The sequence below is a fragment of the Scyliorhinus torazame genome, chromosome 11 (genome assembly GCF_047496885.1).
Source record: "Scyliorhinus torazame isolate Kashiwa2021f chromosome 11, sScyTor2.1, whole genome shotgun sequence".
In the NCBI taxonomy this organism is placed as follows: Eukaryota; Metazoa; Chordata; class Chondrichthyes; order Carcharhiniformes; family Scyliorhinidae; genus Scyliorhinus; species Scyliorhinus torazame.
In genome coordinates, this window is record NC_092717.1 from 70,192,327 (window position 1) to 70,218,240 (window position 25,914).

Sequence of the window (25,914 nt, forward strand, 5' to 3'; positions counted from 1 at the left end):
TTATAACAGTAGCAGGGAATGTATTTGCAGCAAGTAGGAGAAAAAAGGAATCGGAGGTGAGTCACTGAAAGATCCCAGAGGTGGAATAATATTCAATCATTAAAGGAATGTAAATACACAAAATCAATTCTTCTTTTCTATATTATGTAGGGGGCTGTGAGCAATAACCCCAGGATGCAAGTTAACACATCCTAGGCATGGAGGGAAAGAATGGAAGTAGCATTAAACAAAACACAAATACCTATGGCACAATAGGGAAATAGCAAATAAAGGAAGACAAGGTACCGAGTAGACTTCAAGTAAGAATACAGAAAATAAACAATATGTCCTTGTTATTGTCCTTAAGGTATCACGTGAAATGAAATCAGTGCTTAAGAATTGAAAGCCTTACAGATAACTGAGCTTATCAATCAGTGTGGATATATTATTAAATGGCACACTTAAAAGAGGGCTAATGAAACACCTAAATAGGTCTGATTATGGTTTGGGGGATTCAGTACGGATACTTGGTGGTGGCAGCAAATATTCAAATGAGGATTTATCTGTTCCAGTAAGAGCCAGCTGACAACTGGAATTCCATGGATATTATGTTTAGATTTCAGCAAGACTTTTCATACTAGCCACACACAAGTGATTAGTTTACAAAGTAGCAAGGCATTAAATGTACAAGTCTGGCGGCTGCTGGAAATCAGTTATTTCTACTAGCTGCCAAAACTGCATATTTCATAGAATCCCTACAGTGCAGAAGGAGGCCATTCGGCCCACCGAATCTGCACCAACCCTTGGAAAGGCCACCCTACCTAGGCCCAATCCCCCTGACCTTATTCCTGCAACCCCACATTCGGGAAAATTTATCATCGCCAATCCACCTAACCTGCACATCATTGGACTGTGGAGGAAACCAGACCACCCGGAGGAAACATGGGGAGAATGTACAAACTCTACACAGTCACCCGAGGTCGGAATTAAACCTGGATCCTTGGTGCTGTGAGACAGCAGTGCTAACCACTGTGCACCATGCCGCCCTTATTTAATGCATGAGTTTTTCCATCACTTTCTGTTTTGGTTACAGATTCCCAGCATGCGCAGTACTTTGCTTGTGATTAAATAGACAGGTTTCTGAGGTTTACAGAATATTGGATAAACTTAAGAAGACAACTGGCAAGTCGTGAATGGGGAATGGCGATCAAGACACGAGTTGCTAGCAGGGTGCCATTTACAGTAAAAATGATGAGGCGCGAAGAAAGGAAACAAATCTGAGGACGGAATGTTTCAAATAGAGATGAACAAGTCCAAATACAAGAAATCTGAATAAATTGGAATAATGGGCAGATATGCAGCAGATTATAATTAATGGGAACAGTCCACAGTAATGAGATTCAGAAAGAATGATTTCAAACTTTCAGTCAGAGGCAGGACCCGAGTCCGACTCCGATCAGACAGAAAACGACTCACTTATCTGCAGACATTGAAAAGTTTCCGACTTCCTGCAGAACTCCCTCAGTGCAGGAATCCTCGCAGGGGGCAGCAGAAGCCATATCCCCGTAATGCAGCCCTAGTCACTGTAGTCTGTTTAAAGCTCCGCAGCTTCTCAGTGTTTCAGTGACTGAGCGAGTGAGTGAGTAAGTACACAAGTGAGGTGAGATAAATGGGTAAGTGTGTAGGGTGGCAGGTGGGTCGGGGGGAGGTGTCAGGTCAAGGCTAGTCAGGTTAGATCGAGGAGTCAACTGTATAGTTACCCAGGACTTAGGCTAGGATTTTTCTCTCCTACATTTCCTAGGTAACCATCCAAATAAGTCGGAACTGTCCGAAGTCTCGGACTCCTAACTCAGAGTTAGTGACTTCCTCAGAGGGTTCTGGCGAGCAGAGGAATTGCCCATCAGAAGTTCAAATTTCCAGAACATTTCCCACGGAGTCAGTGTGTTGGGACCTCCATGGGTGTCATCGTGCATGAATCACAGAAAACTAATGCAGATACAGAAGGTAATAAGGAAGGCAAATGGAATTTTGGTATTGATAGCTAAAGGAATAGAGTATAAACTTGGGAAGTGTCGCTGCAACTGTAAATGCATTGGTGCGATTGCACCTGGAGTACAGTTTTGATCCCCTTACATGAGGAGAAATGTAGTTGCATTAAAGGCAGTTCAGAGGAGGTTCACTAGATTGATTCCAGAAGTGAGCAGTTTGTCTTATAAAGTTAGATTGAGCAGTTCAGGCCGATACTCTCTCAAGTTTAGAAGAATGAAAGGAGATCTAATTGAGATATACAAGATGAAAAAAGGTATTGACAAAACAGACGTAGAGTGGATGTTTCCTCTTGTGGGGCAATCTAGAACAAGAGGTCTAGAAATGCCAGGACATTAGGTAAATTTAAGAATGAGATAGACAGATTTTTAATTAGTAATGGGTTGAAGGGTTATGGAGAACGGGCAAGAAAGTGGAGTTTTTTTTTTGAACGCCGCACTGGATGAGGGTCAGAACTGAGGGAGCGCTGCACTGTCGGAGGGTCAGAACTGAGGGAGCGCCGCACTGTCATAGGGTCACTACTGAGAGACTGCCGCACTGTCGGAGGGTCAGTGTTAAGAGAGCGCCGCACTGTCGGAGGGTCAGTACTGAGGAATTGCCGCACTGTCACTGTCGGTGTACTGAGGTAATATCACACTGTCGTGGTGCCAGTTCTGAGGGAGCTCCGCACTGTGGGAGGGCCAGTACAGGGGGAGCGCCGCACTGTCGCAGTGCCAGGTCTGAGGGTGCGCCAAACTGTCGGAGGGTCAGTAGTGAGGGAGCGCTGCACTGTCAAGAGGGCCAGTACTGATGGAGAACTGCAGTGTGAGGGGGTCAGTACTGACGGAGCACTGCTCTGTCGGAGGGACAGTATTCGGGGAGCTCCGCGGAGTCAGAGGGTCAATACTGAGGGAGCGCCACTCTGTCGGAGGGTCAGTACTGAGGGAACGCAGCACTGTCAGAGGGTCAGTACTGAGGGAGCGCCGCACTGTTGCAGGGTCAGTCCTGAGGGAGTGCTGCACTGTGGGAGGGCCAGTACTGAGGGAGCCGCACTTTGGGAGGTTCAGTATTGAGGGAGCGCCGCACTGGTGGAGGGTCAGTACTGAGATAGTGCTGCACTGTCGGAGGGTCGGTCTTGAGGGAGCACCGCACTACCGGTGGATCAGTGCTGAGGTAGTGCCGCACTGTCAGAGGGTCAGTCCTGAGGGAGCGCTGCACTGTCGGAGGGTCAGTACTGAGGGAGAACTACAGTGTTAGAGGGTCAATATTGAGGGAGCGCTGGACTGTCAGAAATCCAGACTCGGGGAGCGCAGCACAGTCAGAGGGTCAATACTGAGGGAGCGCTGCACTGTTAGTGGTTCAGTACTGAGGGAGCGCTGCATTGTTGGAGGGTTAGCACCGAGGGAACGCTGCACTGTCGGAGGGCCAGTTCTGAGGGAGCACTGCACTGTCAGAGGGTCAGCACTGAGGGAGCGCCGCAATGTCAGACGTCAGCACTGTGGGAGCTCCGCGCTGTCGGAGTTTCGGCACTGTGGGAGCTCCGCGCTGTCGGAGTTTCGGCACTGTGGGAGCTCCGCGCTGTCGGAGTTTCGGCACTGTGGGAGCTCCGCGCTGTCGGAGTGTCAGCACTGTGGGAGCTCCGTGCTGTCGGAGTGTCAGCACTGTGGGAGCTCCGCGCTGTCGGAGTGTCAGCACTGTGGGAGCTCCGCGCTGTCGGAGTGTCAGCACTGTGGGAGCTCCGTGCTGTCGGAGTGTCAGCACTGTGGGAGCTCCGCGCTGTCGGAGTGTCAGCACTGTGGGAGCGCTGCACTGTCAGAGAGTGAGAAGAAAGTGGAGTTGAGGTCAAGATTAGATCAGCCATGATTGGATTGAATGGCGGAGCTGGTTCAAACGGCTGAATTTACGACACATGCTCTTAGTTAGTTCTTATATTCTTATGAAGAGCCGTGGACAGCTCAGCTTCAACTCGTTTATGCAGAGGGTCAGAAATCAAAAGAAAAGGCCAGAACAGAAGGCAACATGTCACCATGGGAGCCAACAAGAAATTAGGAATAATTTAAGAGAAAATAGAATATTTGAGGGGGTGGATGATTGCAGAATAACCAAAGCTAATAACTTAGCTTGTAACAATCAATCAAAACCATTCAGTTCACCCATCTTTGCAACTGCAAAAACGTGAAAATCCCAAACTCCATCCAGTCTGATACAAAATGGCACTTTTGAATCATTCAATCCCGTTTGGATTTTGCAGACTGCAATACAATCAGCCATTCATTTTTCACTGCATAATGATATTTCTACAATGAACATGTTATATTCGCCCCAATTTACTTCTTTATCCCATATTTAAGAACAACAACCAAGAAAAACTGAAGGATGGATTGCAATGCCTTCTGATTTGAACATTTACAAATTGATTTTAACATGAATTTTCCAATAAACACAAACTTCATCTTGAACTCATATTTTTCTGCAGTTCGGAGACACTGAGAATTATAACAGATGTATGCTGACAGTGGAAAGGAAGGCAATTGCCTGTAAAGATCTGTGCTGATTTCTGTTTGTCTTTTTAAAAAAAATTATTTTCCTTTTTGCGTAGTTAGGAATTATGACATACAAAATGTGAAAACCTAATAAATTTTAAAATATTTGTTTTTCACCAGTTCCGCACCTATTTCCTGTCATGCCCTAGCTGAACTCATCTTGTCCGGGAGACCCAGCTCCTGATTCTACAACCCTATTACCATCAAACTGCGAACAACCCAACAGTCCTTTCTGATGGCACGATAGCACAGTGGTTAGCACTGTTGCTTCACAATGCCATTGTCCCAGGTTCGATTCCTGGCTTGGGTCACTGTCTGTACGGTCGGTCTGCACATTCTCCCTGTGTCAGCGTGAGTTTCCTCCAGGTGCTCCGGTTTCCTACCACAAACCCCGAAAGACGTGCTGTTAGGTAAATTGGACATTCTGAATTCTCCCCGTGTACCCGAACAGGTGTCGGAGTGTGGCGATTTTCACAGTAACTTCATTGCAGTGTTAATGTAAGCGTACTTGTGACAATAAAGATTATTATTGTTCTTATGGATTCATAGATTAGCTGCTATTGTTAATGGTGCCCTCTCCTCGGGTACTCTCCCTGAAAGTCAGCTGTCATCACCCTCTCTTTAACAAAAACCTCCCCTTCGACGCCCTCTACCACCTCCCAAATCCTTGTCCACCTTTCTCACAGCTCCATGTTTGAACTTCTCCAGTCAGGTTTTCGCTCCTTGCCACAGCATGAAGGCAGCCCTCAAAGTTACAAATTACAGCCTATGGGATTGTACCCATGATAAACTACCTCTCCTCACCCTTCACTACTAATCTCCAGTTTCTGACATGGTTGACCACACCATCCTCCTCCAACACCTGTCCCCCTATTGTCCAGCTGGGTGGCACTTCCCCTGCTGGGTTCCATTCCGGTCTATTGAGTCTTAACAACAGTATCACCCGCTCGGACTTCTCTTATACAAGCTGACCATGGGCAACATCATCTGAAAATACGTTAGGTTCTACATGCATACTGATAACCACAATTCATCACTCCTCTTTCATCCCAATTCTGTTTCTAATTTGTCACATCGATTGTCCGACATCCAACCTTAAATAATTTGTCCAATTAAACATTGGAAAGACCAAAGCTTGTACCTTTGGTCCCTGCCAAACACTCCATCCTTCTCCCTGCCAATGTCTAAAATTAAACCAGGCTATTCGCAACCATGGAGTTCAAATGACTACAAGCTGGGGCGGGATTCTCCGATCCCGCGATGCCGCTCCGAAGCCAGGCCGCCGATTCTCCGGCGACTGAAGAATTGGCACCAATGGCACCAGCGCGTTCGCCGCGGCGCCAGTCGGCAGCCGCAATTCTCAGAGTTCAACGGGTCGAGTGCCCGCCGAGTCCCGCAGGCGTCATTCGCGTGTGGTCCTACCCGGCGGGACCTCGGTGTTCTGGCTGCAGGGGCCGTCCTGGTGGGCGGGATGGGGGATCCGACTCTGGGGGGGCCTCCACGGTGGCTACCGATCGGCGGGTGGGCTAATTCCGGGGGAGTCTATGTTCCTCCGCGCCGGGCCCCTGTAGGGCTCCGCCACGTTGTGTGGTGTCCGCGCGGAGATGGCAATCCACGCGCATGCACGGACTGCGCGGGTCCACGCATGTGCGGACCCGCGCCGCCCGTGCTGGGGCCTGTATCGGCAGCTGGAGCTGCGTGAAGCTGGCCCCCTGTGGGTTGGGGGATCGCTGCTCCTAGCGGCCAGATGAAGCCGTCGCAAAACACTCCGGCGTTTACAACGGGGTGAACACATAGCCCCATTATCGGAGAACCCCGCCCCTGATCTTTTGAGTTTATGGGACCGATTCGCCGGCCACTTTGCGCATTGCAATAATCCTGTTATGGCGGGAGAATATTGGGAGAAGTTCAAAATTAGATTTGTGACGTTTGCCAAACAGAGTGCAATGCTCCCAGACCGCTGCAGCTGATGTATCCTGGTTCATGCCTTCTCTGGGCTTGAACCAGATTCACATATTCAAATCCTAATTTAAATATGCCAGGATTGTTTGAAGCCGGATTCTCCCGGCTCCCTATATTCTCCCAACCGCTGGAAGAGCGTAAAGCCGATGGGAATCATCACTGGTTTACACCATTGGAGACCAGACATGGTGACCACGCCAAGGGGCTCGGAGGATATTGTAGCTCCTGCGTTATCGGGGACTGGTACTGTCCCCTGGAACTCTGGCGGTGACAATTTATCAAGGGATGGAGCATGAGGCGACCACGTAATGGGGGTGTCACTCATGTGGGTGATGAACGTAATTGACTACAATGCTATCAAGTTGGTCTTACTCAACAATAAACTGTGCAGCGATGCTTAATTCCGATTTCAACAGGGCCACTCTGCTCCAGATACAGTTAAAGTGATTGTACCGGTAATTTGGAGAGGGCGGGTGGAGATATTGAACAGAGACCCATTAAGAGGGCACCGATGCCTGTGCTCCTTTTGGAAGGAGGCGTTTGACTCCGGTGGGCATGGTTGTTGGGTTGGGTGGCGGGAGGGACGGAACGGACTGAAACCTCGATGCCAGCGATGGTGGTGGAGTGGGTCTTTACAAAGGGCAACCTAATCTCCCGTGGTGGCAGGCTTGCCGCTGTGTTTAGGCCCTGCCCTTCTAAGTGCCGCTGCAAAACACGCCCCATCCAAAAAAAATTATAAGTGTGGGTGGATTGCAATCTGCATTGTGCCGACCCACTTGGCAGGAATCGCAGTGCGTTTCTCGCCAGAGACCATGTTTGGGAATTATTTGGGAGATTTGCACCCTCAACTTTCTTGGCCACCACCAAGCTCTATCTATGCATTATCACCCATTTCAAACTACCTGTTGTTACAACTCTCAAATCATGCGTTTGTTACTTCTGGATTTGACCATTCCAATGCTCTCCTGGCCAGCCTCCTAGTCTGCACTTCAGTAAATTTCAGCTCATCTAACCGCTGCTATATCCTAAGTCGCACCAAGTCTGTTCACCCATTTCCCCTGAGCTCACTGATCAACCGTGGCTGCCGATCCAGCAACATTTCAGTTTTACAATACCAATCTTTATTGTTGGATGCCGCCATGGCCTCACCCACCCCACAGTAATGCTGTTGAAGGCCAACTGGAGCTGGTGAGGCTCTCGTTTGAGGTGGTCATTCCTTGGCACTAAAGCTCCTTTCCACTTTATCAGCCTAATCCTGAACATTGTCCAGTTCTTGTTACAAATGGAATGGAATTCTGCATCATTAGTTGCATGGACCTTTGATGGAGGGAGCATAATTGATGAAACTGTGAAAAATGATTGGGCCTAAGCCACTGCGCTGGGAAACTCCTGCAGAGATGTCCTGGGGCTGAGATTATTGGCCTTCAACAACTGTGCTGGTTCTGTCTCCAGTTTTTTATTCCGATTCCCATTGACTCGAGTTTTACTCAGGCTCCTTTTTTGGTGCGCTCAGTCAAAATACTGCTGTGATGTCCAGGATGTCTTTTTTTAAAAAATATATATTTTTATTCTCCCAAATTTACACCCAACAATGAACAACAATCAATAACAAGTGCAGTGTCAATCCCCATATTAATAACAACGATCCCATTCTCCCACCAAACCCCAGACATTAGCCCGCATGTTAACATAAACAAATGACAAAAAGGAATCAGGAATCACCCATAGTCACCATTAACACAACCTTGCCCCCAAAATGTTCGATGTAATCCAATTCTCGAAAGTGCATAATGAATAACACCCATGAATTGTAGAACCCCTCCATCCTTCCCCTCAGTTCAAATTTGACCTTCTCAAGAGTCAAGAATTCCAGCAGGTCCCCCCTCCACCCCAGGGCACACGGTGGAGAGGTTGATCTCCACCCTAACAGGATCTGCCTTCAGGCGATCAATGAGGCGAAGACTGCAACATCCGCCTCCGCACCCGTTTTCAACCCCGGCTGGTCCGACACCCTGAATATGGCCTCCCGAGGGCCCGGGTCCAGTTTCACGTGCACCACTTTAGAGATTACCCTAAAAACCTCCTTCCAGTAATCCGTCAGCTTTGGACAGGATCTGGAGCAGAGTGGCCCTGCTGAAATCGGAATTGAGCATCGCTGCGCTGTTTATTGTTGAGTAAGACCAACTTGATAGCATTGTGGTCAATTACGTCCATCACTTAACTGATGATTGCCAGTAGGCTACTGAAGCGGCAATTGGCTGGGATTAAATTTGTCCAGGCCATTTTTGACAGGGCATATACAGTGGTAATTTTCCAATTTGACTTTGCATTTTTTACACAAGAGGGTAGTGGGTGCCTGGAACTCGCTGTGACGTTAAGGGGCATCTTGACAAATACATGAATAGGATGGAAATAGAGTGATACGGACCCCGAAGTGTCGAAGATTTTATTTAGACGGGCAGCATGGTCGGCGCAGGCTTGGAGGGCCGAAGGCCCTGTTCCTGTGCTGTACTTTTTTTTGTTCTTTGTTAGATTCCAGGAACTCAACTGGAACAGCCGCTGGCAGTGGTATAATTGTCACTGGACCAGTAATCCGGAGACCCATGGGACTCGGGTTTAAATCCCATCATGGCAGATTGAATTCAATAAAAATCTGGAATATAAAATCTAATGGTGACCATGAAACTATTCTCAATTGTTGTTCCTTACCCTGCCATCCTTTCATGCGACTCCAGCTCCACAGCAATGTGGTTGATTCTTAAATGCCCTCTGAAATGGCCTAGCAAGAGTAATTAGGGAAGGGCAATGACACCCACATCCGATGAAAGAATAATGAAGCCTGGTTTAAGGTGGCTAGTTTTGAACTACAGCACTATAACTGGCATGCTGTCTGGACCCATAGCCTTTTGATCTTTCTAGTGTGCACAGCTGCTTTCTGATACCATGTACCATGTAGAGTGAATTGAATTGAGTGAAGACTGTGATGCTATAGACTGCAGATAGATGATATACTCAGCACGGTTTGTGTGTATTTCAGACTTGTCTCCAATATTTGTGCTGGGTTCCAACAGTGTTGAGGATGGGAATGTTCAGGAAGCCTCCTCTTCACTAGAGTTGTTTAATTACTGTTCTGGTGGCCACGAAGTACACAGGGATCATCAATAGATCTTCCCATGGGCTTCACGGAGTGTGAACTTCCCTATTGAGCGAGCGGGAGCTCGTCCAATGGGAAATAAAGAGTGGGAGTTTAAAACCCGCTGCTTCAACCCAGGCCTGTATTCTGTAAGTCCCTGGGCTTGGACTTGTCAAGTCACGGCTGAGGCCTTTTCCATTATGTAAATAAAAGGGTATTATTATAATGTCTGGAAAGGAGTCCACACCGAGCCAAACAGGTTGAATCTAAAGAAAAAGGTTTAATGCAGCAGAGCAATTACTCTACTACCAGGGACAGCTCATGGCCCCCTGGTTTTATACAGGATGTAGAAGGGGTGCCCCTGTCATGTGAGAGTACCTTTAAGAAATGGGTGTTTATAAATGAGTGCGTATATAAATATCTGTAGCGAGAGTATCTTTAAGAAATGGGTGTTTATTACTGCAGTGATGTCAGAGAATGGGTGGTTCCGGGGTATTTGTTAGCTTTTTACTTTCGCTTTTGACTTTTTGCTGCAGGGTGGGTTTGGTTTCATTTTAGTTTTGGAGAAGCTGCAATCACAGCAGGATGTGTGTGAATCTCTGCAAGCTTATGAATGTCTATTTGCTGATTTCAACGTGGTAACTGTTCTCAGTAGTGAAGTTAAACCTGAGGTGCTTCTGTTAAAGGTTTTGTTTTAAGTCTTATGGATGTTAAAAGGAAAGCTCAAGGATTACTTTGTGTTGCATTCTTTGGGGGTTGTATTTGAAGTAATGGTTGCTAAGATGTTCACTGTATGTTTTAAAAAAAGGTTAGCTTGAGTTCATCGAATAAACACTGTTTTGCCTTAAAAAATACTTTTCCATTTCTGCTGTACCACACCTGTAGAGTGGGCCGTGTGCTCCCCATACCACAATCTATTAAAAGTTGTGGGTCAGGTGAACGCCATGATACACTTTGGGGTTTCATAGATTATCATAGAATTTACAGTGCAGAAGGAGGCCATTCGGCCCATCGAGTCTGCACTGGCTCTTGGAAAGAGCACCCCACCCAAGGTCCACACCTCCACCCTATCCCCATAACCCAGTTACCCCACCCAACACTAAGGGCAATTTTGGACACTAAGGGCAATTTATCATGGCCAATCCACCTAACCTGCACATCTTTGGACTGTGGGAGGAAACCGGAGCACCCGGAGGAAACCCACGCACACACGGGGAGGACGTGCAGACTCCGCACAGACAGTGACCCAAGCTGGAATCGAACCTGGGACCCTGGAGCTGTGAAGCAATTGTGCTATCCACAAGGCTACCGTGCTGCCCACGGTAAAGGTAAAGGTTAGTAAATATTTCTAGTTCAGAACAGGAATGGAATTTGGTGAAGCTGGAACAGCAGACTAGGAGAAAAACAGCCAAGAGCTTACAAATTCAGACTGCTATTTCTAAGTGTACCAGGTGTTGTGGGAACGAGCCAGAACAGGACATTCATAGTTCGAATGACCATTTTGTGATGCTGGATGATCTCCCCAGATCATTTAATGGCATATTATTCAGCACTAAGAGGCGGGGAACATATATAAAACAAAACAATTCTGCTCTCCAATTAGAACAGAATCCCCGACAGTGCAGAATCCCCGAAAGTGCAGAAGGAGACCATTCGGTCCATCAGGTCTGTGCAGACCCTTCTACCAATCCACCCCATCCTATCCCCGTAACCCCATAACCTAACCTGCACATCTCTGGACACAAAGGGGCAATTTATCATGGCCAATCCACCTAACCCACACATTTTTCAGAAGCTGGAGAAAATCCATGCAGTCATGGGGAGAAAGTGCAAATTCTGCACAGTGACCCAAGGCCGGAATTGAACCTGGGTCCCTGGCGCTGTGAGGCAGCAGTGCTAATCACTGTGCCACCCCATTACCACCCAATAATGCTGCTCTTACTTAGCAGTCATGCAAACAGCACCAGGCTCAATTATACAACCACTCGTACCCTAATAGCTCAAAGATAATCAATTACCACCCAGTGAAACATTACTCCCATCACACAGTGAAGACTCACCAACCCACCCATTGAATGATTTTCAGCAATGGACATTGCTGTGTATTCTTCGGGAACAAAAGTTTGTGTTTAAGTGCAAGTCGTGTAACGCCTTAGTCCATGTCTCCTGTTCATTAGCTGCTGTGTCAATGCTTTGGAATCTTTCCACAGCATGGTAATTACTGACCGACCCATCATGGCTAGCACGTTCACTCCGCGTGAGCCTGGGGTACAAGCTCCCAATGTTCAACAGAACAGGTTTGTGCTTAAGCCACAACACCGTGGTCATTAATTACTACAGGGTTCTCTAAACCCTGGCCCATAACAGCCCCGCCCCTCAGTGGGAGAGTGCATATTTCCCATTGGGAACATCAACTCCCAGTCTGATAAGTGTCCCATGACCTGCTTAAGGTTTCATTAGTGTCCCATGACCTGTCCTATTATGACAGGTAGAGTGTTTGAAGACTGATCTTGACAAGATTAATACAATTACTTCCCACCATTCATGACTGGATGTAACAGGCTGCAGGTCATTGATCTGATCCATCAGTTCTCATATCATTTCATTTGATCTCTAGTATGTTGCTGCTTCTGTTTAGTCACAAGTCACATGGTCTGGGTAGGAGGCAGCTAGGTTGCTGAGGGAAGCTAGGCTGGAGATAGTTTACGATTAAGCTTTGATCGAAAATTCGAGGATTGCAAAAAAAAAAAAAAGGGGGGGAAACCTGCTAACAACAGCCATCTGGTGCCAGTGGTGGGAATACTACTAGAGACCACTGTCTACAACAAAATTCCTTCTCACTTGGAGAGGTGCGGGTTAATAAGGGACAGCCAGAATGGATTTGTTAAAGGCATATCATGTCCATCTAATTGGAGTTATTTGCTGAAGTAGTAGAGAGAGTGTTAAAAGTAGAGCAGGTATTCGCTACAAAGACTTAAGAAGATACTTGAGAAATAAAAGTATCTCAATACGGACTATTTTGGAAAATCGAAACATATGGCATTAAAAGGGTAGAAAATGACCCCTTTTGCATACTTCGCTCCAGTCAAGAAAACATATACGTTCATTACTACTCCGTCTCCTATCTCTTGGCTATTTTTCTACACAGAAGCATATGGCATTAAAAGACTATTAGCATAATTGTGTTTCTTGTTATATATAAAATGTGTTGGACTTTAGAATAGGGAGTACAATTTTGGAGTTTGCAATTTATAACAAAACTTGGCAATGTAGTAAATAGTGACCATCATCCTAGGTCAACGCATCTTTCTGCTTCCCTACACGTTTCCCTCGAAAAATACATCTCCGTAGCTTTTCAGCTCTGATCAAATGATTGAATAAACTGACATTTTTGTTTGCATGTCACTTTTTAAAGAGTTCTTTTTGCTCTTCCAATTTCAAGCACCTCTTGATTTTTCTTATGGTCTAGACAAGGAATTTTAAACACGCATCTCAGCAACCACTTTTCAAAAAAATCTATCTTCTACCATTGATATTTATTTATTAAAATAAAAGCAGGGCGGCATGTGGCACAGTGGTTAGCACTGGGACTGCAGCGCTGAGGACCTGGGTTTGAATCCCGGCCCTGGGTCACTGTCCGTGTGGAGTTTGCACATTGTCCCCATGTCTGCGTGGGTTTCACCCCCACAACCCAAAGATGTGCAGGTTAGGTGGATTGGCCATGCTAAATTGCCCCTTTATTGGAAAAACAAATAATTGGGTACTCTAAATTTTTAAAAAAATTTTAATAGTAAAAGCAAATTACTGCAGATGCTGGAATCTGAAACAAAAGCAGAAAATACTGGACAATCTCAGCAGGTCTGACAGCAACTGTGGAGAGAAAAGGGAATGTATTTATTGTTCAGATTTCTAAAGCATACAGGAAAGTGGATAGAATGTAGCATCTTAAGAGTTTCTTACTTACTTCAAGTTTCAGTGTTTTTGTTAACAGTCTTCATCTTCAGACTATCTCAGTTCTTCTCACTTCAGCACTCAATCTACATACACTCCTGTTATCATATGTCCCAAGTAGACAAACTTCTACTTGTTTCCAGTATGACACCATCCACTTCAATCTCTACACTGGTTTCTTTCAACGTATTTCTTCTGACTATCACTGTTTATTTTCATACCCAATCCATCTTCGAAGCTGCTGCATGTTACTTCATTAAAAATATTTTGTATGGTCTCTTCCAATTCTGCAAGTAGCACTGCGCTGTAAGTGTTCCATATGCTTGTTGTGCTCTTGCCTCCAATTTTTACCCCTTGGAAGTACATCTGACTCTGAATATCCATTGCATGTATAGATTTAATGATTTTGGTGACAGTGTGCACCTTCGTCGTACTCCTCTCTCCATTTAAAAAATATCTGATTAGAGTCATCGAGATTTACAGCATGGAAACAGACGCTTTGGCCTAACGTGTCCATGCCGCCCAGTTTTTAAACACAAAGCTAGTCACAATTGTCCACATTTGGCCCATAGCCCTCTATGCCCTGTTTTGGGTCTGGGTTTACAGAACCCCAAAGTGTTTCATGGAGTTCAACTGACCCACAACTTTGAATAGATTGTGGTGTGGGAAACATACGGCGTACTCTCCAGGTGTGTCACAGCAATCATGGACAAATGGTTTTTGAAACAAATCAATGTTTATTCTATGAACTCAAGTTAACCTTTTAAAATCAGAACTTGAATATCTTAACACCCATTACTTCAAAGAGAACCCCAAAAGATTACAACCATAAATAATCCTTCAAACTGTTCCTTTAAACATCCAAAAGACTTCAACCTTCATAAACAGACATGAGGTTACATTCAATATATTTATAGTCTTTGGATTTGCATACATCAACAGACCAGCTCGGTTTCTTCTTGCAGCTCTCAGCAAAACACAGACACTCCCAGCTTTCCCCTCAAACTGAAACCAAAAGCAGAAGTGAGCTCAGCTCCCCCCACCCTCTGACATCACTTCAGTAATATGATCAGCTCCATTTCTTAAAGGTACATTGCTTAAGCATCTATTTCTTAAAGGTACTCTCACATAGCACAAAGAAAATAAACCATCAACTTCAAGATGGTTTCATTTTTCACCTTTGCACCATCAATTAAGAAATGCACACAGTAAAAACACTTTTACGGGTTCAATAAAACAACACATACAAACAGGTATAATAATATAGTCCATTTTATTTATTTTTTGTTCTTCTTCCTCCAACCGAAATCCTTCCGTTCATCACATTCGTGACAAAGCATCGGCTATCACGTTTTCCCGTCCCTCCACATGTACTATTATAACGGTGTCAGACGGATTGCTGGTCACATAAATGTGAAAATGTTGCAAAGCCAGCACCAAACTCAAAGTCTCCTTCTCAATCGTTGAATACCTTTTCTGGTGAGAATTCAATTTCTTTGAAAAATAACCAACAGCTCTGGCCCTTCGTCGTTGTCTTGTAGAAGCACCGCACCTACACCCACATCACTCACATCAACAGCCACTTTGAATGGTTTTGATATAATTTGGGATGACTAACACAGGAGCAGTGGTTAACACAGCCTTCAGGCCGTCAAATGCCTGTTGACACTCCGCTGTCCACTGGAATTTGTTACACTTCTTGAGCAAGTCCGTCAGTGGAGCGACCACACTGCTAAAATTTGGGACAAATGTCCGGTAAAATCCATTAATACCAAGAAATCGCATTATTTCCCGTCGTGTCGAGGGTATCGGAAACTCCCCAATAACTTTTGTTTTCATATCCCGTGGGACCAATTGACCCTGTCCGATTGTATGGCCAAGGAAAGTGACTTGGGGCTTTTCCAAATTCACTTTTGGCTAGGTTCAACACCAAACCCGCCTCCTGAAGTTGATCGAATAACCCCATAAGATGTTTTAAATGTTCTTTCCATGTCTGGCTGAAAACTACCAGATTGCCGATATATACCGCACAATTGGGTAATCCTGAAACAACTGTATTAGTTAACCTTTGAAATGTGGCTGGTGCGTTTTTCATGCCAAATGGCATAACTTTGAATTGGTATATACCATCTGGAGTCACAAAAGCTGCAATCGCCTTCGCCCTTTCGGATAAAGGTACCTGCCAGTAACCTTTAAGTAAATCCAGTTTGGAAATAAAAGCGGATTGTCCCACTTTCTCAATGCAATCCTCCAAATGTGGGATAGGATAAGAGTCCGTTCTTGTAACTGCATTCACCTTTCGATAGTCCACACACAACCTTTGGGTACCGTCTGGTTTAGGTACCATCACTATGGTGAGCTCCATTGGCTGCAAACCACTTCAATTATGCCATTTTTAAGGTTACTCAATCTCTTTGTTAACCTGTGCCAATTTTAAAGGATTAAGTCGATATGGATGTTGTTTGATTGGAACAGCATTTCCCATATCTACATCATGCATAGCCACTTTAGTACTTCCCAATTTATCTCCACAAACTTGCCCATGTGATATCATTTAATTTGAGGTATGTCAAATTCACAGTCATCTGGATTTGGTTCGTCACTGAGTCAGAAACTTTAAAACCACTTCCAGTTGCGGCCATGCCTGAATAGGTCACACGTTCGGCAGCTCCTGCCGGGAACGGACTTTAGGGCTCTCTAGAGGGGACCCAACGGCACTTGTTCGATGGCTTCCAGTGTGGGAAGGTGACAGCAAGGTCCCCCCGACAGTATATGGATTGGACCAGGAGTGGAGCGGTGAAAAAGGAGATCTTGGAGCAGCGAAAAGTGAGAGGGAAAAAAAGCAAGATGGCGGCGGGTGGAGACCAAGCAGCATGGGCGCAGTGGTCGCAGGAGCAGCAGGAGTTTCTTAAACGCTGCTTTGAGGAGCTGATGTCAGAAATGGTGGCACCAATGAAGGCGGCGATTGAAGAAGCTAGTGGAGACCCAGAGGGCCCAGGGGGGCGCGATCCGGGAGGTGCGGCAGAAAGCCTCGGAGATAGAGGATGAGATCTTGGGCCTGGCGGTGAAGGTGGAGGCGCACGAGGCGCTGCATAAGAGGTGGGCGGAAAGATTTGAGGACCTGGAGAATAGGTCGAGGAGGAAGAATCTTCGGATTCTGGGTCTCCCTGAAGGAGTTCAGGGGCCCAATGCTGGGGCATATGTGAGCACGAAGCTCAATTCGCTGATGGGCGCGGGAGCTTTCCCGAGGCCCCTGGAGCTAGATGGGGCTCATCGGGTCCTGGCAAGGAGGCCCAAGGCCAACGAGCCGCCAAGGGCTGTAGTGGTGAGGTTTCACCGCTTTATGGATAGAAAGTGTGTCCTGAGGTGGGCCACGAAAGAGCGGAGCAGCAGCTGGAAGAACACGTAGATCCAAATCTACCAGGACTGGAGTGCAGAGGTGGCCAAGAAGAGAGCTGGCTTTAATCGGGCCAAGGCGGTGCTCCATCGGAAGGGGGTGAAGTTCGGTATGCTGCAGCCAGCGCGATTGTGGGTCACATTCCAAGATCAGCACCACTATTTCGAAACGCCTGAGGAGGCTTGCAGTTTTATACAGACTGAAAAGTTGGACTCAAATTGAGGGTTTGTTGTTGTGTGGGGGGGGGGGGGGGGGGGGGGGGAATGTTTGCTGTATATATGGTTTTAACTACGTGTAGGGAATGTTCCCTTGGTTGGGTGCTGGATGGGGATGGATGAAGGAATTTGATGGGGAGACTGTGGGCGCCGGTGTTGGAGGGAGGGGAGACCCGGGGATGGGGGAAATTGAGATAAGGCCGCAAAAGGAGCTACGCCAGAGGGAGCGGGGCCAGCTCAGGAAAGCGCGGGCTTTTTCCCGCGCTAGGGAAGGATGGCGGTGGGGGTCGGAGGAGCGGACACGGACTGCTAGGGAGGAGGGGGAGGGGGGGGATTCCCACACTGGGGGGGTCGTGGGAAGGCGGGAGAGGCCGGGGTCAGGAGTCAGCTGACTTACGGGAGTGTTATGGGGGGAGCAAAAGAGCTAGATATGGATCTAGCGGGGGATGGGGGGGGAATATAGGGTTGCTGCTGCATTGGCCAATGGGGAACTGGAAATAGGAGAGGTGGCCGGGGCGGGGGTCCGCCGTCTGGGGGACTGGAGGGTGCGGGAGGCGCGGGCACGTGATTATGGACCAGATGGGGGGAGTGGATCCGTGGAGGTTTGCTAGGCCCCTGGCCAGGGAATTCTCATTCTTTTCCCATGTACATAGACCCTACTCCCAGATAGATTTTTTTGTTTTGAGTAGGGCACTAATCCTGAAAATGGAAGGAACGGCGTATTCGGCCATAGCCATCTCAGACCACGCCCCGCACTGGGTGGAGCTGGGGTTAGGAGAGGAGAGGGACCAGCGCCCGCTGTGGCGACTTGATGTGGGATTACTGGCGGATGAAGAAGTGTGCAGGGGTGCATTGAGAGATACTTGGAGGCCAATGACAACGGAGAGGTGCAGGTGGGGGAAGTCTGGGAGGCGTTGAAGGCGGTGGTCAGGGGAGAGTTAATCTCCATTAGGGCCCACAGGGAGAAGAGAGAGGGCAGGGAGAGGGAGAGGTTGGTGGGGGAGATCTTAAGGGTGGACAGGAGATATGCAGAATCCCCCGAGGAGGGACTACTTAGGGAGCAGTGAAGCCTCCAGACGGAGTTTGACCTGTTGGCCACAGGGAAAGCAGAGGCACAGTGGAGGAAAGCACAGGGGGCGACGTACGAGTATGGGGAGAAGACGAGCCGGATGCTGGCACACCAGCTCCGTAAGAGGGTGGCAGCGAGGGATTTAGGTTGAGTTAAGGATAGCAGGGGAACTACGGTGCGGAGTGCGGTGAAAGTAAATGAGGCATTTAAGGAGTTTTATGAGGAGCTGTACAGATCTGAGCCCCCAGCGGGGGAAGAGGGGATGCGACAATTTTTGGATCAACTGAGGTTCCCGAGGGTGGAGGAGCAGGAGGTGGCTGGTTCAGGGGCGCCAATTGGGTTGGAGGAGCTGGTTAAAGGATTGGAAAACATGCAGGCGGGGAAGGCCCCGGGGCCATATGGGTTCCCGGTCGAGTTTTATAGGAAATATGTGGACCTGCTGGGCCCGTTGTTAGTGAGAACTTTCAATGAGGCAAGGGAGAGGGGGACCCTGCCCCCGACAATGTCCGGGGCGCTGATCTCGCTGATTCTGAAGCGGGAGAAGGACCCGCTGCAATGTGGGTCGTATAGACTGATCTCGCTCCTCAATGTGGATGCTAAGTTGCTGGCAAAAGTGCTGGCTACGAGAATTGAGGACTGTGTCCCTGGGGTGATTCATGAGGACCAGATGGGATTTGTAAAGGGCAGGCAGCTAAACACCAATGTGCGGAGGCTCCTAAACGTGATAATGATGCCATCGGTGGAGGGAGAGACGGAGATAGTGGCAGCTATGGATGCGGAGAAGGCCTTTGACCAGGTGGAGTGTGAGTATCTCTGGGGGGTGTTGCAGAGGTTTGGGGAGGGGTTTATCAGTTGGGTCAGGCTCCTATATAGAGCCCCGGTAGCGAGTGTGGCTACGAATCGGCGGAGGTTGGAGCACTTTCGGCTGTACCGAGGGACGAGGCAGGGGTGTCCCCTGTCCCCCTTGTTGTTTGCATTGGCAATTGAGCCTTTGGCCATGGCAGTAAGGGAGTCCAGGAAATGGAGGGGGTTGGTCCGAGGGGGAGAGGAACATCGGGTGTCGCTGTATGCGGACGACCTGTTGCTGTATGTGGCAGATCCAGTGGAGGTCATGCGGATCCTAAGGGAGTTTGGGGACTTCTCGGGCTACAAGCTCAACGTAGGGAAAAGTGAGCTCTTTGTGGTGCATCCAGGGGACCAGGGAAGGGGGATAGACGACCTACCGTTGAAGAGGGCGGACAGGAACTTGGGGATCCTGCACAAGCTCAATTTGACGCGGTTGGTGGAGCAGATGGAGGATTTCAAAAGATGGGATGTGCTGCCACTCTCGCTAGCGGGCAGTGTACAGTCGGTTAAAATGATGGTCCTCCCGAGGTTTCTCTTTGTGTTCCAGTGCCTTCCCATTGTGCTTACCAAGGCCTTTTTTAAACAGGTAGGTAGGAGCATCATGGGTTTTGTGTGGGCAAATAAGACCCCAAGGGTAAAGAGGGTGTTTCTGGAGCGTAGCAGGGACAGGGAGGGCTGGCGCTGCCGAATCTGTGCGGCTATTATTGGGCAGCCAACGTGGCGATGATCCGTAAGTGGGTAATAGAGGGAGAGGGGGCGGCGTGGAAGAGGTTGGAGATGGCGTCCTGCAGGCGCACGAGCCTGAGGGCGCTGGTGACGGCACCGCTGCCGCTCTCGCCGACCATGAGTCCGGTGGTGGCGGCAACGTTGAAGATCTGGGGGCAGTGGAGACGGCATAGGGACGTGATGGGAGCCTCGGTTTGGTCCCCGATTCGGGAGAACCATCGGTTCGTCCCCGGGAAGGGTGGATGGGGTTTCGGAGCTGGCATCGGGCAGGGAACAGAAGAATGGGGGACCTGGTTGTAGATGGGCCGTTTGCGAGCCTAGGGGCGCTGGAGGAGAAGTTTGGGTTATCCCCGGGAAATACGTTCAGGTATATGCCAGTGAGGGCGTTTGTGAGGCGGCAGGTGAGGGAATTCCCGTTGCTCCCGGCACAGAGGATTCAGGACAGGGTGATTACGGGTGTATGGATCGGAGAAGGCAAGGTTTCGGCAATTTATCAAGAGATGAAAGAAGAGGAGGAGGTTTTAGTAGAGGAGCTAAAGGGCAAGTGGGAGGAGGAGCTTGGGGAGGCGATTGATGAGGGTCTGTGGGCTGATGCCCTGAGTAGGGTTAATTCTTCCTCCTCTTGCGCCAGGCTCAGCATAATACAATTCAAGGTTGTTCACAGAGCGCATATGACAGGGGCGAGGATGAGTAGGTTCTTTGGGGTGGAGGACAGATGTGGGAGGTGCTCGGGGAGTCCGGCAAATCACGTCCACATGTTCTGGTCGTGCCCGACACTGGAGGGGTTTTGCGAGGACTATGTCCAAGGTGGTGAAAGTCCAGGTCAAGCAGAGTTGGGGGTTGGCATTATTTGGGGTAACGGACGAGCCGGGAGTGCAGGAGGCGAAAGAGGCTGGTATCCTGGCCTTTGCGACCCTGGTAGTCCGGCGGAGGATCGTGTTATTATAGAAGGACGCGAAGCCCCCCAGTGTGGAAGCCTGGATAAATGACATGGCAGAGTTCATTAAGCTGGAGAGGATGAAGTTTGCCTTACGGGGGTCTGTGCAAGGGTTCTTCAGGCGGTGGTAACCGTTCCTAGACTATCTTGCGGAGCGCTAGGAGGAGGTCAGCAGCAGCAGCAACCTGGGGGGGGGGGGAAGGGTTAATATCTGCGGGAGAAACCCAATGTATAAGTAGTTTATTATTTTTGATTGTGGTGTTTGTGTTCTTTCTTCGTTTTGTTATGGGGGGCGGGGGGGGCATGTTTGTTAAAAAATTGTTGGAAAAATTTGAATAAACATTTTTTTTTAAAAAGAAACATTAAAACATTTTTCTCTCCTTCCCTTTCAAAGTACCTTTTAAGCATATTCACATGACACATTCGGTGATTCTTCCTTCTTTCTGGTGATTTTACCAGATAATTTACCTCACTTAATTTCCTTTCAATCTGATAAGGTCCACAAAACCTAGCTTTGAAAGGTTCACCTACCACTGGTAACAACACTAAAACTTTATCCCCACTGGCAAAACTACAAACTTTGGATTTCTTGTCTGCTACCAGTTTCATCACATTTTGTGCAACTTTCAAATGTTGTCTCGCCAATTCACCTGCTCTATTTAATCGTTCCCTAAAATTTGACATGTACTCCAATAGTGTAAGTTCAGATTTCTCACCCACCAATTTTTCTTTAATCAATTTAAGTGGTCCTCTTACCTCATGACCAAAGATTAGTTCAAAAGGACTAAATTTGGTTGACTCATTAGGTGCATTCCTAATTGCAAACAGTACGAATGGAATTCCTTTATCCCAATCCTCTGGATAATCGTGACAATAAGCCCTCAGCATTGTCTTCAATGTCTGATGCCACCTTTGAGGTAAAATTTGAGCCTTGATCCGATTGAATTTCTGTGGGTAGTCCATACCTAGTAAAGAATTTAAGTAACTCCTCCACAATCTTTTTAGCTGTAATATTACGTACTGGAATGGCATCTGGAAACCTCGTAGACACATCCAATATAGTCAAAACATCTTGATTCCCACTTTTTGTTTCAGGAAGCGGTCCGACACAATCAATTAGGACCCTTGTAAAAGGTTCCTCAAATGCTGGAATGGGTATTAAGGGCACTGGTATAGCTGCTTGAGGTTTCCCTATCACTTGACATGTGTGACATGATTGACAAAATTTAACTACATCTTTATGTAGTTCAGGCCAATAAAAATGTTTCTGGATTTTAGCTCGAGTTTTCCTTCTCCACAAATGGCCTCCCACTGGTACCTCATGTGCCACTCACGATACCTCCTTTTTTTTTTTTTTTTTTTTATAAATGTTTTATTGAAAATTTTTTCCCAAACAACAATTTTTCCCCTCTTACAAAGCAAACGCAACAATAACAATACAGAAATTTTAAACAATACACAAGTAACAAAACCCCTTTATCTTTGACCTAAACTAAACCCCCCCTCCCCCCCCCCCCCCCCCCCTCCCCCTGGGTTGCTGCTGCTGGTCATCTGTCTTCCCTCTAACGTTCCCCTAGGTAGTCGAGAAATGGCTGCCACCGCCTGGTGAACCCTTGAGCCGATCCTCTCAGGGCAAACTTTATCTGCTCCAGTTTAATGAACCCCGCCATATCATTTACCCAGGCCTCCAGTCCGGGGGGTTTCGCCTCCTTCCACATGAGTAGGATCCTGCGCCGGGCTACTAGGGACGCAAAGGCCACAACGTCGGCCTCTTTCGCCTCCTGCACTCCCGACTCTTCCGCAACTCCAAATAGAGCTAACCCCCAGCCTGGTTTGACCCGGGCCCTCACCACCCGCGAAATCACTCCCGTCACTCCCTTCCAATACCCTTCCAGTGCCGGGCATGCCCAAAACATATGTGCGTGGTTTGCCGGGCTCCCGCCACACCTCCCACATTTGTCCTCCACTCCAAAGAACCTGCTCAATCTTGCTCCCGTTATGTGTGCTCTATGTAGCACCTTAAATTGAATCAGGCTAAGCCTGGCGCATGAGGAAGAGGAATTTACCCTGCTTAGGGCATCAGCCCACATACCCTCCTCTATCTCCTCCCCTAGTTCTTCTTCCCACTTTCCTTTTAGTTCGCCCACCGACTCCTCCCCCTCTTCCCTCATCTCTCGGTAAATCTCTGACACCTTGCCCTCTCCGACCCACACCCCTGAAAGCACCCTGTCCTGTATCCCCTGTGTCGGGAGCAATGGAAATTCCCTCACCTGTTGTCTAGTAAATGCCCTCACCTACATATATCTCAAGAAATTTCCCCGGGGCAACTTATACTTTTCCTCCAATGCTCCCAAGCTCGCAAAAGTCCCATCTATAAATAAATCTCCCACCCTCCTAATTCCCAACTGGAACCAGCTCTGAAATCCTCCATCCATTCTTCCTGGGGCGAACCTATGGTTGTTCCTGATTGGGGACCCCACCAGGGCTCCCCGCACCCCTCTCTGTCGCCTCCACTGTCCCCAGATATTCAATGTTGCCGCCACCACCGGGTTCGTGGTAAACTTTTTAGGTGAGATCGGTAGCGGCGCCGTCACCAGCGCCTCTAAACTCGTCCCTTTACAGGACTTTCTCTCCAGTCTTTCCCACGCCGCTCCCTCACCCTCCATCATCCATTTACGTATCATTGCCACATTGGCGGCCCAATAGTAATCGCCCAAGTTCGGTAGTGCCAATCCTCCTCTGTCCCTACTACGCTGAAGGAACCCCCTCCTTACTCTCGGAACTTTCCCTGCCCACACGAAGCTCGTGATGCTCCTGTCTATTTTATTAAAAAAGGTCTTGGTGATTAGTATAGGGAGACATTGAAATACAAATAAGAACCTCGGGAGGACCATCATCTTAATTGCTTGCACCCTGCCCGCCAGCGATAGAGGCTGCATGTCCCACCTCTTGAAGTCCTCCTCCATTTGTTCTACCAACCGTGTCAGATTAAGTCTGTGCAAGGTTCCCCAGCTCCTAGCGATCTGAATCCCCAGGTATCGGAAGTTTCTTTCCACTTTCCTTAGAGGCAAGCCTTCTATCTCTCTACTCTGGTCCCCTGGATGTATCACAAATAATTCACTCTTCCCCATGTTTAGCCTATACCCCGAGAAATCCCCGAACCCCCTCAAAATTCGCATAACCTCTATCATTCCCCCCGCTGGGTCCGACACGTATAACAATAGGTCATCCGCATATAACGAGACTCGGTGTTCTTCTCCCCCTCTAATCACCCCTCTCCATTTCCTGGAGTCTCTCAACGCCATGGCCAGAGGTTCAATTGCCAACGCGAACAACAATGGAGACAGCGGGCATCCCTGTCTTGTTCCCCTATATAGTCGGAAATACTCCGATCTATGTCGACCTGTAACTACGCTTGCCGTTGGAGCCCCATAAAGAAGTCTAACCCAGCTAATAAACCCGTTCCCAAACCCAAACCTCCTTAACACTTCCCATAAATACTCCCACTCCACCCTATCAAATGCCTTCTCTGCGTCCATTGCCGCCACTATCTCTGCCTCCCCCTCCACTGGGGGCATCATTATCACCCCTAATAGTCGTCGCACGTTAACATTCAGTTGTCTCCCTTTTACGAACCCTGTCTGGTCTTCGTGCACCACCCCCGGGACACAGTCCTCTATCCTCGATGCCAGTACCTTTGCCAACAATTTGGCGTCCACGTTCAACAATGAAATGGGTCTATAGGACCCGCACTGCAACGGATCTTTATCCCTCTTCAAAATTAACGATATCGTCGCCTCCAACATCGTCGGGGGTAGAGTCCCCCCTTTCCTGGCCTCATTGAACGTCCTCACCATCAACGGGGCCAACAAGTCCACATATTTTCTGTAATACTCCACCGGGAACCCGTCTGGTCCTGGGGCCTTCCCTGCTTGCATGCTTCCCAGTCCCTTAATAACCTCGTCCACCCCAATCGGTGCCCCCAGGCCTACCACCCCCCGCTCCTCCACTTTCGGGAACCTCAATTGGTCCAGGAACTGCCGCATCCCCTCCTCTCCCTCTGGGGGTTGAGACCTATACAGTTCCTCATAGAAGGTCTTGAACACCTCATTTATCTTTCCTGCCCTTCGCACCGTGTCTCCCCTTTCGTCTCTAATTCCTCCTATTTCCCTCGCTGCAGCCCTCTTTCGCAATTGATGAGCCAACAGGCGACTCGCCTTTTCCCCATATTCATACCTCCTCCCCTGTGCCTTCCTCCACAGTACCTCCGCCTTTCTGGTGGTCAGAAGGTCAAATTCCGTCTGGAGTCGTCTCCTCTCCCTGTACAATTCCTCCTCCGGGGTCTCTGCAAATTCCCTATCCACCCTTAAAATCTCCCCCAGTAATCTTTCCCTTTCCTTGGCCTCTGTTTTCCTTTTGTGGGCCCCAATGGAGATCAGCTCTCCTCTGACCACCGCTTTTAGTGCTTCCCATACCACTCCCACAGGGACCTCGCCGTCGTCATTGACCTCCAGGTCTCTCTCAATACACCCCCGCACTCTTGCACACACTCCCTCATCCGCCATCAGTCCCACATCTAATCGCCAGAGTGTTCTCTGCTCCCTTTCCTCTCCTAATTCCAGGTCCACCCAATGTGGGGCATGATCCGAAACCGCTATGGCTGAGTACTCAGCTTCTTCCACCCTAGAGATCAACGACCTTCCCAAAACAAAAAAATCTATCCGGGAGTACACTTTATGGACATGGGAGAAGAAGGAATACTCCCTAGCCCTAGGTCTAAGAAATCGCCATGGATCCACTCCCCCCATTTGGTCCATAAACCCCTTAAGTACCTTGGCCGCTGCCGGCCTTCTTCCGGTCCTTGAGCTGGATCTATCTAGCCCCGGGTCCAGCACCGTATTAAAGTCCCCTCCTAAAATCAAGTTTCCTACCTCCAGGTCCGGTATACGCCCCAGCATCCGTCTCATAAACCCCGCATCGTCCCAGTTTGGGGCATACACGTTAACCAACACGACCTCCATTCCCTCCAGCCTGCCACTCACCATTACATATCTACCTCCGCTATCTGCTACGATGTTCTTTGCTTCAAATGCGACCTGTTTCCCCACCAAAATGGCCACCCCTCTATTCT

At 48.3% G+C, this 25,914-nt stretch overlaps 1 protein-coding gene across 3 annotated transcripts in view; it reads right to left on the reverse strand.

Moving 5' to 3' along the window:
• deptor (DEP domain containing MTOR-interacting protein) overlaps nucleotides 1-25,914 on the reverse strand; it is a 184,874-nt gene that overhangs the window by 106,243 nt on the left and 52,717 nt on the right. The window lies entirely within an intron of this gene.